The following is a 13,820-nucleotide window of genomic DNA, read 5'->3' on the forward strand; positions in this document are numbered from 1 at the left end:
CATTTCCTCAAGATTCTATTCATTCTCATGACAGGGATAGAAAGTCAGTGTCTTGTTTTCACTTAATCTCCTCCTGATACTATAGGGAGTATGGGTTTAAGGTTAGCAATTCCAAGGAGTGATTTGCTCTTGGGTAAGCTCTATCCCACTCTCCTTGGCTGTGATGATGGGGTAGGAAGTTGGGTAATCTTCAGCTAACAGTGATTCTTCTATAGTTTCATTCTAGTTGAATTATTGAGACCACCTGTTTCAAAGGTATTCCCTGTAGTTTTATTTTTTACCATCTAAAGGTGGAAAGAAACTATATTTAATTTCTTTTTTGACATAATAAACTCTGTATCTTTTAAAATAAGGCTTAAAAGGAATTAAGTATCTAGAACCATTTTCAATTAGCCTTCCAAAATTGGCTTCTCCCCCCCATCCTGTATTTAGAAACAATTACCTTTAATATAACATCTGGCATGACCTTACACTTGCTTGTAATAAAAACAGAAAAAAATTATGTATTTGAAATTGATAAGTGTAACAAAATATTTAACATACGAAGAAGAGGTATATGTTACAGAATTATTTGGTTACATCATAAGGTAATCAGTGAAGACAGAACTTTTCCACTCATAAATTTGACATACGTGAAATTCTATAACATGATATTCTTCATAATTCTGAGAGCTCATTGGTTATAGCAATATGATCATGCCACGTTGTCACTGTCACTCAACTTCCATGAAAGTAGACTGAATGAGAAAGGAACAAATTTGGTGCCTGCACCAATGTAGAATTTATTCTGAAATTCTACCCAGTGGAGGTATATGGCATGAAGAAATGCAGAAAGCCCTTCCACGATCAAGAGGATGAAAATCATCAAAACTGCAAAGAGAGCAATCACTGGGAGCAGCGCAAGACACTGTAGGTGGTGTACACTTGTAGGCCCAATCGCATCAGCATGGCCCGCAGGACATCAGAGAGCAATGCATGAGCCAAGCTGAGTACCCAGAGCCGCAGGTAGGATGCAGTGTTGGACATGAAGCCAAGACAGTACTCAATGGAGTGAATTACTTGAGTCAATAGTATTTCTCCAAAATGAAACTCTTCGCAAGGCATTTCTCTGCATCCATCTTCCATTTGGTTATTTCCCTCTTCTGTATCCTGGTTTCCCAGTAGAGAAACAATTTCCTCGCTATCTTTACTTATATATGTGTAACCACTCCAGCTTATGCCAAAGCAACTCTGCACATTGTGTAGCCACAACAAGAAAAGTGGTTTTCCCAAGAAGAGAATGGGAACAGACAATACTGTGACAACCAGCAGCACTTTCTGGACGTGCTCCTGCCCTAGGTAGAGGCCACTTGTTCCACTTGCTGGGAATATGAACAAGTTGATGAACTCAATCAGAATGCTGGGAGCATTCTTGTAAGTTTCTGCCAGAAACATGAGCCACTTATAGACAGTCATAAAGATGAGGTATCATAGATATTTTCATTTTGAAAGAATTTAGGAAAGTGAGGTGATTGGTTGCTATGTTCCAAATTGGGTCAATACCCAAAGGATGAGGGTGTCGGAACACTCCAGGAACGGCTCAGTCCAACTGCAACACCCTGTTGTGCCTCAGAACACTGTCATTCCACAGAACCATCTTCTCAGGCTCCTCCTGAGTGTGATTGGAGCTGTACATGGCAGACACGTTCCACTGAGAGCCAAAGATGTTGAGTGACTTGGAGAAGCAGTCATTGTAGATGAGGCCTGTGTACACTGAGAACAGCCCCATGAGCAAGAGGATGTATTGACTATTGAGAAACATCCTCAAGATGCCCTGCAACTGGTTCAGTCCAGGATGATTTTCATTTATTATCAATAAGAGGGCAAATAAGAACATCACAAAACTGTGGCCAAGGTCTCCGAACAAAACTGGGATGTGATGATGGAAAAGAGCTGGATTCACTTCCCTGTAGCTCCCGATGCCATAAGCATCCAAGATGCTCTGAAATCCCTCGATGAACCTGTTGGTCTGGATTAGGGTTGGGGGTGTTTATTTTGTGGGGATTGTGTTCATAAATGAGGGGATGGTAGCCCCGCTCTCTCCCAATCCCTCCTCTAGCACCCTGCGCAGGTCATGCAGATCACCCTCAGGACACCAGACCTTGGGGATGAGGCACTTATTGGTCAGTCCAAGCTGCACATGTTCAGCATGTGGCAAATGGCTTTCATTTTCTTCACCTGGATGACGTGGCTGTTCACTGGCTCAGCAGCTTTACACAGCACTTGCCTTAAATAATCTTCAGTTTTGTGAAGCACAGTGTAGAGATCCTGGATCCCAGTATTCAACCCCTGCTGAATCTCCTTTCACTTCTCAACAGTGTTTGAATAGGAGTAGATATGGCAGTAGTAACAGTCATATACCTTCCTGACCTTGTGGCCAATCTGCTCTCCCCAAAAGGATATCAAGAAGATGGCAGGCCAGATGGAGGCAGCAGTCTGTCTTGCTCCACGATCCAGATCTCACCTAGTCAGAACACTGCATCTCTGAGAAGTGTTAGAAGACCCCCTACACAGGGCTGAGGCTGTGGCTCAGCAGGTAGCACACTTGTCTGGAATGCATGAGGCACTGGGTTCGATCCTCGGCACCACATATAAATAAATGTCCATTGACAACTAAAAATATATATATATTTTTTTTTAAAAAAAAAAACCCTACACAGATGATTTCCACAGAAATCACCAGCAGCTGTGACCCCACGCAGGGCTGGGCCTCAGCTTTCAAGTAGGACTCCTGACTCCTGGCTCCCAAAAACCCAAACCCTGAAGTTCTAGCCCATGCAGGGATTCTAGCACCTTAGCAGAATCACCTATCAGCACCTCTGCAGAATTCTTAGACTTTGCTCACCTCCCATGCAGGTCACTCAGCTACTACCTACCCACAGAACAATGTCATCACCGGATCCCCCCACCTTTCCAGACACCCCACACCCCAGCCGGTGCTGGAAGCAGACTGCCTCCACCTTGGCTCAACATTCTCACCATATTAAGTGGGGGCAGCTCCCAGATCAGATCTCCAGCAGCCAGGTACCAGGTTTGCAACCTCCCCCTCTCCCCAGCGGTGGAAACCCAACATAGTAGCTCCCCAACACAGGTGTGCAGTGTGACCAGGGAGCCACCTACACAAAGCCCCAGTGTGAGAAGTTCCCCAATTGGAAACTGCTAAGGGAGAGAGAGACAGGGCTAATGTTTGTATTCTAACAGAGACACCAGGAACTAGGAAATCTCCAGGCAAGATAGGGAGATAGTACTAGGCACCCCAGTTATATCAGTGGTTACAAAAAGAGACCCTTGAGGTGCAGTCTCCCTGCAGGGACTGGCAGGTGGCACATATAGAAACCAGAATTATAGGAAGGCATCCTTAAAGGAGTCCAAGTTTCAGAGACAGACCAGCTGGCTTAGGTGCATTCCATACTGTAGAGAATGTGCATAAGCTGGATGCATAGTATGGCTTTTAAGTAGTAAAAATAATTTTTAGTAACATTTTATTAACAATTAAAATTAATTGACTCTCTTTTCTAAAGCAATATTTACTTCTATATTACTTTTACTAAAATGGAAAATTAAAATGAAATCATTTTAAAATATGTAGTCATGTCCCTTTAATGATCAGATTTTGGCTTTAGTATATGGTAGCTTATTAAAGATGTGGTACGACTGTGATAAGCAAGGCATGAATCCCAATGAGATATGTGCAATCTTTTGTTCCTTAGATTGGTTTCCAAGTTACTATATACACCAATGTTTTAAATTTATAGACAAAAATGGAAAAGGCTGATAAAATGAAAGGAAAATAAACTATAAAATTTTCATGAAGGCTCTTGGACAAGTAAAAAAAACATCAACCAAATATGTTATTGTTTATTTAAATGTAATAGTACAGTTTATCTTCTCTCAAATTATTTTTTGTAAATATGCATTTGGATGTTTTCTTAATTCATTGATAGGAGAAATTATATTACTTTTACAAAATTGATGATTAATAGTTTATATTTTCTCTCTCTTAGGAAGGGAAGTTAGGTTATTCTCAAACCCGGAAATCATAGTAAATATTTTTATTCTATTATAGTTTAACTTTTCCTGCCTGTTTAAAAAAAGTAAAGAGGTTATCAAGGATTTTAACAAACATGTGTCACTTTATCTTTCAAAATTGTAAGTAAAATCATTATTTTTTTTGTTTTTTGAGTTTTGGAATGTTAATTTATTTTTTAAATAAAAACTGAATTTTAGAATTATGCAAAATTTTCTAGAGATAGCCACTGAATTTTTGTTTTTGAGTTTGCTTTTTTTTGTAATTGTGTTTATTTTGTAAATACATGACAGTGGAATGCATCACAATTTTTATTACACATAGAAAACAATTTTTATATCTCTGTACATAGAGAATGTTCACACCAATTCATATCTTCATATATGTATTTTGAATAATGATGTCCATCACATTTCTCCATCATTGTTAACCCCCTGCCCACTCCCTTCTATTCTCACTCCTCTGCCTATCTAGAGTTTGCCAATTCCTGCCATGATCCCTCTGCTTACCCCACTATGAACCATTCGCCATTTGTTTTTTGGGGATTGGCTAACTTAGCATTATCTTCTCCAACTGCATCCATTTACCTACAGACTCAATCACTTTTCACCATCATTATAGCCACTGAAATTTGCATTGTTAACTATCCATTGCAAATAACTGCATTTGCCATTGTTTGTGTGACACTTCAAGTCCTTTTGAACTCACCTCATACTCCAGCACTGCTGCCAAACACTTGCAAGTAGGTTGTTGACAACTACACATAAAAGACATTTGATGGCATCTTATCTTGGCCTTATACCATGGCTTTCCTGCTTTCTTGCACAGAGATCCTCTGGCACTGGCTTGGAATGCTCCCTGGCACTCCTTTGCATCATCCATGTATAGTACAAAAATGTGGAGGACCTGATGACCTTCCCTTGACTAAATGGGAGGTAGAAGGCTAATATTTAAATATTTACATGAAACTTATGGGATGGAGGTGACCATTCTTGACTAATGGGATACACATGCACACATACACAAACCCTTCTATCTGCTTTTATATCTACTTATTAGGCAATTCTGAGAAATATTTCATGAGCATCTTTAAAAAATTCTATGGAATAGAGTAATGGGTACCCATAGCAGTGCTCAATTCAGTAATACATTTTTATATTACCTTTCTATTTTTCTTTTTTCCACTTCCCCATTTCTACCTTGGGCTCCCTCAGATCACTTTCCAAATAAATCATCTGTGTGGACATTCGTGTTAGGCTTGGCTTTGGGGTCAAGGGTCAACTTGGGCCAAGGTACTTGGTACCAAATATGGCTTTAGAAACCTCACACTTTATCTGAGGAAGTTGCATTACAGGCAGCATGGAATTCTGGCACGGGATTAGTTGCTGCAGTGCATGTGGATGAAGTGTGGACAGAAAGTGAAGTGAAAGGTTTTCCAGTGGCTGAGTCATTGCAGTGGAATGTTATTAGTGGGAGTTATAAAGATGGAGTTTGTTTGTTTGGTTAGCTATTGTTAACTGCTCTGGACACCTTGAATACAGAGGATGATGGAGGCTTGTGTTAGCTCCTGAACTCCAGGCATGCTGTGAAAGCCACACTCCCTGGATAGCACTGTTTCAGGAAAGTCTCATCTTGTTTGGATAGAAGGCAGACTGTTGCTGACCAGGTCCAAATGTTACAGGAAAGGTGAGAAAGCTGCAAAAAAAATTGAATGCACAGGTTTGATAGTCTTTTTGATCAAAGAAAGTGCACTGAAAGAAAGAATGGATCTCCACCTTGGGATGAATAAGTGGGACTCCTGAGAATCTTGAACCTTGAGGTTTCTCTAAGCTGGCAGGAGTGGCATCCTTCAGTTTGATAGAGAAAAGCATCCTGCCCTTGCCTTGACATCAAGCCTGTCAAGGCTTTATCTGACGAAGTTGCATTAACCAGTGACACTTGTCCTACTCAAGATGCTGCAAGACAGCCTGCAGCCACTGCCGAGGTGAGACTTAACTCTTAGAGCTGAGGGCTGCAGTTTGACTTGTGAATGCATCACATGAATTAGATGTATCAAGCATCTTGCAGAAGAGAAAGCTTCTCATCTCGAGCAAAGGACTTTGTCATTACCACCACATTTTGAAAACAATGGGAAAATGTTTTCAAAAAAATGCAAGTTGTGGGCTGGGGATGTGGCTCAAGTGGTAACGCACTTGCCTAGCATGAGCAGGCTGCTGGGATGGATCCTTAGCACCACATAAAAATAAAATAAAGATATTGTGTCCACCGAAAACTGAAAAAAAAATATTAAAAAAATATTCTCTCCTCTTCTCTCTCCTCCTCCTCTTCTTCTTCTTCTTCTTCTTCTTCTTCTTCTTCTTCTTCTTCTTCTTCTTCTCCTTCTCCTTCTCCTTCTCCTTCTCCTTCTCCTTCTCCTTCTCCTTCTTCTTCTTCTCTCTCTCTCTCTCTCTCTCTCTCTCTCTCTCTCTCTCTCTCTTTAAAAAAATACAAGTCGCCCCTCAGTTTCATCCACATCAGAACTCATTGTCAGAGGAAAATCCACCAATACTGAGGGTGCACCCAATCGCCATGACTATAAATTGGGATGGAAAAGACTTGCCCTGGACACTCAGGTCTTCTAGCTTCAGGAGCAGTGTAGCTGTGGGGGAGGGGAGCGGAAATCCTGGCCTCTTTATGGGCACTAGATCAAAAGATGATGGAAGTGCAGGGTAGGAGGTGTACAGTCTCTTCCCAGTTATCAGTTGGGCCCCCTTGAGCCTCATAGACTTGAATTCAGATTCTGACTCTCCCTGTTTGTGGGAGGGAGAGCATGAAAACAAAGCCTCAGATTCTCATTAGTGTCATGGGATGCTCATTTCATTCCCATTTTGAAAATGTCAAAAGTTTGCATTGCAGTAACTCACATAGGGGGATGGATGGCTCCGCAAGGAAACTGACAAGGTATCTCCTGCTTCAATCACCCTAATACAGATTTCCTTCTGCCATAAACCCTGGCCTTTGCCCACTCTGTTCTTTCTGCTGGGCAGGCTTGGCTGTGTCTAACTCTAATCTTCTTCCTGGAATGCTGTCTCCAGGCCCCAGTGTGGCAGTATCCTGCAAATCTGTGTTCACCCTCTAGATTCATTTGTAGTTCTAGCACATGTATCATTTTGAGAGTTTTATTGTTTGTGGAAATTCACAAGCTTATTCTCAAATTCGTATCCACGAACTGGGTTCAGGGCATCTATTTGCTGTATGTATATATGAGACTGTATGACCAAGGTGATTCTGCAACCTGTACACTCAGAATAATGAAAAATTAAACCCCATTTGATTCAAATGTATGATATATCAAGATCATTGTACTGTCATGTGTAACTAATTAAAACAAAAATAAAATAGAAAAAGAAAGAATTGGAAGGTTTACCTGCCATTTACGGAGACCTGCTTGAAAGCTGTTGTCATTGCAATGGGATGCTCTGCAGTGGCATACAGAGGCAGTCCAGTCTGGTGTGCATGCTGCGGACCTAGATGGTGGGAGAGTTGACATCCCTGCGGGAATGCCCACCCTGACCTGTGCCCCACCTGCCTCTGTGTAAAGCTGGACAACAGTCACATGGCTCAGTTGCAGGTGTGTGAGGCCCCTGTGAGGGATTCAGACACCTCACAGCCTGAGGAAGACCTGAGAGCAAAGTTGTCACCCCTGGATGATGGGACAAGTTTGTGAAGCCACCAGTCCCTTTATAGCAGCACTGAGAAGGGGAATGGTGGATGTAAAGTGGTCAAGATTAAAGTCAACTGTGTCACACCAGGAAGATATGGAGAAGAGAAACTATAGAGTGAGAAGATGGTTGTAGCAGATGACTGTGAGGGCTGGCGCAAAACAACCATACAGAGATGCACTGTCCAGTGGTACTTTGAGCACTAAGGTCGCTGTCCAGCTGCAGAACAAACAAGACTTCAGTCACCAGCATGCCTGAGCACGTGAAGTCTGGTTAGTGTGCCTAAAAGACAGTTTACTACTCAGTGATTGGGCAAAGACATGAACGGGTGTTTCCCAGGAGCAAGTCCTGGGAGCATCAGAGCAACCAGAGGCAGCTAATGGAACCAGCACATAGACATGCTGTAAGGATACAGCAGGATTAGTGGTAGGAATGAGGGTCACAAGGCTTCCTCCTCTAAGGTGGTCTTGCCCTCAAGAATGCTGTCCTCTACCTGCAGGACTCAGCCTTTGGAAATGAGGAAGAGTTTCAAGGTGACATGGTGAGAGAGGCCTCCCAGGAGAGACATTACCTGCCTAAGTCTGGAAAGCAGGCCAGGCTGAACTACTGGAGGATACTGGATAGCTGGTGAGGCTTGGAGAGGAGGTTTTCCCAGGTGCCAGCAGTCCCTGTCTTCCAGGAGGCTGGGAGAATGGTAATCCACCAACGTTTTCCCTGGGCTTCTTAAGCAACAGGCTTGTTTCAGAGCTGCCTATTTCTGAATGATATATTTAACGAAAAATCAACAAAAGGACTGGTGAGGATAGCTTCATGCTGATATGTACTCATCCAAAACAAAACCCAAGGAAATGAAATTGGAATTCAGGGAAACCCCCTAAATCTCTTGAAGCCCATTTGCCAAATTGTATCAGAGAAAATGCACACCAAGCAGTCACTCTAGAGGAAAGTGTGGGCACGTATGGCTAGGATTTCCTGTGGTGGGAAAGGATTCTCACAAGGTGTGGGGTTCTGAGGCCCCAGCCATTCCTCTGCTCCTTGGGTAGCCTGAACCCCACCACACCTGTCTGTATTCCTCCTGTAGGCAAAGCCACATCCCTTAACCCAGGGATGGGAATCACACAAGGGTGTGGACCTGGGGTTTTCCCAGGCTTCTTCTACACCAGCCTCCTGTGTGGCCCCACCTGTAGAAAGGAACCTTCCCTCTTGGCGCAAAGACCATTCACTTCTTGACTTGAATGTGCTCCTGAGCATCTGCCTGGAGGTATTCATACCTAGAGAAGGCCAAAAAGGTGTCACCTGTTCCATCCCATGTCCCTTCTCTTCCGAGATGCCTGGTAGAATGGACTAACTTCCTGATAGTAAAGGAAGCTCCTGAGGGCTCAGTATTTGGTCTGCGTGACTTCCTGAGAGAGGGTAAGTGACTGCCATTAGTAGGGGCTTGGCATATATTTGAGTGATGAATGAACCCAACCACCTACTTCCTAGTGATCTTCAGGCATGGGTACCCTCATTCCATTTCTGGGGTTTCTGTTGAGGCTACATAAGAACAGGGAGCCTATGGGATGCAATCTCCATACTCCTTCCCAAATGTGGAAACTGCTCTTCCTCAGGCCTGCTCTTCCTGGGGGCTTTGACTCTCTCACTGATGAGGTGTCTTGCAATATGGAGCATTGGCCTTCCTCCAGCTCAGCAGGTGTGCCTGTGAGCTGCCCCAAGGACATGGATGGAAAGTGGGGCTCCTCTTGTAGAGGCATTTCTAAAACATGAAGTGGCACTGGAGCTTCAGCAGAAAAGACCCCAAAATGATTGCCTTTCCCACTTCATGCCAGAACCTGGCCCCTGAGAGTCAACCACCTTCTGTTTTCACAACAGACATGGGTCTAGCAGGCTTTTCTGGCTTGGGACCCAGTGGCAGTTCCTGGTGGTACCAGCACAAGTCTTCCTCACACATTTGGACCACCACCCCAGGTGTCCTCATCACAGGGCTCAGACTCACTGGGATCTGGGTCCTCCAGTCGTGTAAGGAGGCTGGAGGAGTGAGGCCTCCAAGCAGTGAGGCCTGAGGCAGAAAAACTTCCTCCAAGGATAGATGACAGGCCCACAAGAGGAGCACAGAGCCCTTGGCAGGCTGCTGCACTGGACTAGGCCTGAGGCCAACAGGCCTGCGGCTCGTCCTTCTTGTTCCTCTAAACACCCAGGCAGGACTCTCTGGAAATCCTACTTTCCACAGAGCTGACTGAGGCTCAGAGTGATGCCCGGCCTTCCCAACATCAAGCCTGGAAATGACCATATCCCTGGGCTTGGAGGTGGTATGTACTTTTTACAGAGCAGCTCCATCAACTTCTGGGTCATAGTAACATTTCGGTAGTTCTGCAGATGTTCATGCACAAACTCTGTGTTCCCCCTCAGCAGGTCAGGCACCAGACTGGTAATGGTGTCCTCCACAACAGTTGCCCTGAGTCTTTCTGCCTGCCTGCACCTTTTCTCTGGTGCTAGTCTGCATTGTTTTTCCTATTGTGGAGAACGAGAAAGGGACAGTTCAACATGAACATACTAGGAAAGTGCAGAATGACTCCCTGCCCTGCAATAGACATCAAAAGCTTTTTGTTTCTCATTGTCAGGGTATATCACTCACACACACAAACACAATTACACACACACATACACACAAACACATGCATACACAGGCACACACAGATGCACAGGGTTGTGAGGGTCTGGGGATATCCAAGAGGTAATGAGAGTGGTGGGGTAGCTTTAGCTCACCTGCCGTGGGTGGGCTCTTCTGTCTCACTTTCACATTCCTCGCAAACAGTGGCCCAGATGCATGAGACTGAGCCTGACCCAGCGCCTCCACACCTGGGAAAGGCCCCTACTCAGGGATTTCCTAAGACCTGAGGGTCTCCAAGCTGGTAGACAGGAACTCATGGCTCTCAGCTTAACTATCACTACACAAGTGAGTCAACTGGGGTTGTGTTAGATTGTTGGTGCCTGGCTACCAGGGTTCCAATTTCTGTTTGTTCCATTGCCAAGGAAGTGACCTCACTTCCTTGGGGTTGCTTTCCCTGAAGCACTTCCTCTCAAAATAGGAGCCCTCTCTAGTAGGCTCCCTTCTCCCTGTGCCACGTGAACCATTGGATACAGGTATACCAATATACACTAGCTCAGGTTTCCATAAAAGCCTGGGTAGAGCCAGCCTCCCAGGTGTCGGGGGACAAGAGATGGGTTCAGACCCATCCTCACCTTTGGTCTGTGTGTATGTGTGTGATCCTAAAGAAGTCATTGAAATTTGCAGGGTCTCCCCACGTTGCCAAAATGTTTCTGAGGGACCATTCTTGCCAGGTAGTCATCCAGTGTATGGGTCCATAAATATCTATATGGCCTGTGAAATGGTAGAGGCACAGGGTGATCATTAACACACATAGAGAAGACATAGTCACAAAGAGGGCGGGCACAAAGGATAACACGCAACTCTCTCTAGATCTGAGTCCCGGAGCATGATAGGGAAAGACCCTTTCCTGGCTCCTACAAGCCATTGCCACCCTGGTGAAAGTTCCCTCTCAGCTCTTATCTAGGTAGTAGATGCATAGGGTGAAATAGTTGCACAACTATTTCACCCCACTCACTTCAGTCCCCGGTTCATTGTTCATGTCAGAAACAAAAGAGGGCAGAAGAGACAGGTCACTTAGTAGGCAAGAATGAAGGGGTTATAAGAAGATGAATGTGCTTCCCAGATTTGTTCTTGAGAGCCTCCTTGAATTCTGTGCTCTCTGGGTATCATCTGTCCCCTGCAAACTTTTGTTTCCTTCCTTTGGTTGTGCTAGTGAGTGAGCCCCTTTCCTGCCCAGGCTATGCAAGTCATCCACTTCTGAGGCACACTCCAGGCCCACCCAAATGGTCTTCATCTTGATAAAGGCTGTTGGATATGCCATTATTTTGTCATTAGGACCTCCCAGTGGTCACTTGTATTTAGTGACAGATTTTGACTTGGCCTTTGGTTCCCATTGACTTAAGGCACTATCACTACTCCATTTGAGTTTTCTGCAAAACTCAATTAGCAGTGTAGCCTTTATTTCTCTAGGGTTTTCCGTCTTCAGGCATTGGCTTAAGCTCTGGCCATGCCCTCTACCAACTATTCGAGGAATTGAAATGTTTCTGTTCTTCCAGGTGCAGCTCCAGTTCACATGCATGAAGTTCATTCTGATTGCCTGCGAGAGGAATCTGTGCCACCTCCCCTGATGCTCCCTCAGAACTAATGTGTTTGTCATGATCTTGCCGAGGATTTGCACCTTGTTGGCAGGACTGCCTAAGCAATGGTGACTTCAATGTATGGCCCTATGAACACTTTTCCAAATTCCATTTGACTCAATCCAGGGTCTGTGGTCTAAAAGTGAGAGCAGTGTAAAGAGCAGCCAGAGAAGCCTGCAGGGAAAAGACACTGCTTGTGGTTACTGCAGACTAGCTTCAGAGACCAAAGACATTCCTGCCCATGTTTTGCTCCCACTACTTCCTGGAACTTTTCCAGAGGAACCAGTACTTTTATTTAGTTCATGATACTTTATCCTGGTCCAAAGGCAGTGCTACCGAGTTAATTATGGGAACATTTAACACATTCCCATCCAGCAGATGGAAGATAGGGAGAAGAGGCAAGAGGTTGAATCAGCCCTTTGGTTTCTGTGAAGCTAGCAGATGACAGTGTAGTATCAGTGCTAGGAGCTTCAAGACTGTTGGATTTCAGTGCAGATAGCAGTTATTGCTGGTGTCGTTGGACAGGACTCGGTCCAGGTCATCAGAGTCCCTGCTGTAGGCTTTCATGGTGAGGATAGTTTTCCTTTGTTCTTTTTTGTTTGTAGTACTTCAGATGGAACCCAGGGACTGGTGCATACTAGGCAAGTGCTCCTTCACTGACCTACGTCCTTAGTCCTAGGGCAGTGCTTCTCACTAAGGCAACAATCACCTGGCAAGTATCTGCCTGGAGAAAAAGAAAACAAAACAAAGAAAAACCAGCTCGTTGACTTCTGCATTTTGCATAGGACCTCGGACCTGTGCACATTGAAAGAGTTTCTCACATAACACCAGTGTGCACACTAGTGAGAACCACTGCCCTGTCTTGCATGCTGGAGTGGTGCAACATCAACAAGCCCCCTCTCCCTTGAAATCTCATGTTGAGCTCAGGGATTCTCCAGCAGAGTCAGCACTGGTGGTTAAGTGGAGTCCAACGAGGGGCAGATAATACAACAAAGGTATTAGGTTAATAAATTAAGCCAGATTAATAAATTCTGAAAACTGATACAAAACAAGTTGCACAGGTAAGGTGGGAGGCAACTCAGCCCAAATCCAGAAGGGGCCTGGCCTAAGTTCTATCTGAGGTGCCTTCCTTTTTGATTTGAAGCTATTCACTGAGCAGTCTCCAGACCTTAGTTCCATCCTGTAGAAATGAGATTCAGAAGACTTTGGTGTCCTAGTCTGGGTTTCTCTTTCTTTTTTCTCCACCCCATGGCAACCCCTCCCCACTCCCCTTCTGGTTGCACAGCATGTTAGTGTTGGGAGATTACACCCAGGGCCTTATGCCTGTTGAGATATAACTGTACCACTGAACTCCATTCCCAGCCTATTGCTTTTACCCAAGGAGAATGCTCTCTACTGGACTGCTGATATTTGCCACCAGAGGGTTCTCACTAACAAAAGAAGCAACTTCTGACCTGAGTGTGGTGATCCCAGGCCCTCATCAGGTTGATGAAGGAGGTCTGCTCATTGAAGGCCATGCTCAGCCACTTAGAAAAAGCCTGTCTCAGAATAGAAGAGGCTGGGAATGTAGCTCAATGGGAGAGTGCCCCTGGGTTCAATCCCTAGTAGAAAACCAAATGCCACACTTGCATTTAGATCAAACAAGGACTGTTTTTCCCCAAGACACCAGGGATCCTCACCTCTTTATTTTCATCCCTCCCATAATCCATCATCAGGTAACAAGCCTTCATCCTTGAAAAAGGATGCTTTGAATTTTTTTTAAAAAAAGATTCCTTGTGAAACTCTCAAGATAATTATTTTTCACT

At 44.4% G+C, this 13,820-nt stretch overlaps 1 pseudogene; it reads right to left on the reverse strand.

Annotated features, from left to right (window-relative positions):
• Positions 1-694: 694 nt before the first annotated feature.
• LOC120888570 (V-type proton ATPase 116 kDa subunit a 2-like) lies at positions 695-13,532 on the reverse strand (annotated as a pseudogene).
• Between the last annotated feature and the right edge of the window lie 288 nt (positions 13,533-13,820).

Source organism: Ictidomys tridecemlineatus, chromosome 6, assembly GCF_052094955.1.
Source record: "Ictidomys tridecemlineatus isolate mIctTri1 chromosome 6, mIctTri1.hap1, whole genome shotgun sequence".
In the NCBI taxonomy this organism is placed as follows: Eukaryota; Metazoa; Chordata; class Mammalia; order Rodentia; family Sciuridae; genus Ictidomys; species Ictidomys tridecemlineatus.